The following is a 732-nucleotide window of genomic DNA, read 5'->3' as shown; positions in this document are numbered from 1 at the left end:
TATTGATTCATGGGGTGGTCAAACATCTTCCATCTTACATCAATTAAAATTTACGGATGAAAATGGACTTCCAACGTGTACCTTATCTATAATACCACCGAAATGTACACCATTTTGTCAACCATGCGACGTTTACTTCTACCGACAAGTCAAAAATTATATAAGACGCATACAAAATGCTCCGTATCTTTTGAAGCATAATAAGGAGATCACGTCTCGAGAGGATATGATAAAAATCCATTCCCTTATACACCATCAATTGCAGGCTCCACTGTATGAAAAAATGTTAAGGTAAATAAACAATCTTTGACAATGAATAATTTTTTCCTGTAATAAAAATTTAAAGAAATGAAATATTTAAATTACAATTATATTTTTATATTATTATAGGTATGCTTGGTATGCTGCTAAACTTACGACGAAGAAAGAGTTTTTCTCCAACGTCAACGCTGTTGCATTCCCTGAGGAATTAAAGAACAAAAGATGTGAAGATTGCGAAGATTTTGAATCAGCATTTATTCAATGCTCTCATTGCCGCACATTCTTATGCTCTAATTGTTTTTATGATGAATACCATCCAAGTACTTGTAATAAAAAATAAGAAATGTAATAAATTGTGTTATTGCGAGCATAATGTTTGTAGTAATTTACTAATTGTAAAACAATTTAATATAATATATGATTTTACAATATTATAATCGAAGTCACAATATAAAATGATTGATGATACAA

This window comes from Odontomachus brunneus, unplaced genomic scaffold, assembly GCF_010583005.1.
Source record: "Odontomachus brunneus isolate Ranch 3 - 2012 unplaced genomic scaffold, Obru_v1 Obru_scaffold_153, whole genome shotgun sequence".
Taxonomy (NCBI): Eukaryota; Metazoa; Arthropoda; class Insecta; order Hymenoptera; family Formicidae; genus Odontomachus; species Odontomachus brunneus.
Note: the sequence above shows the minus strand (reverse complement) of the source record.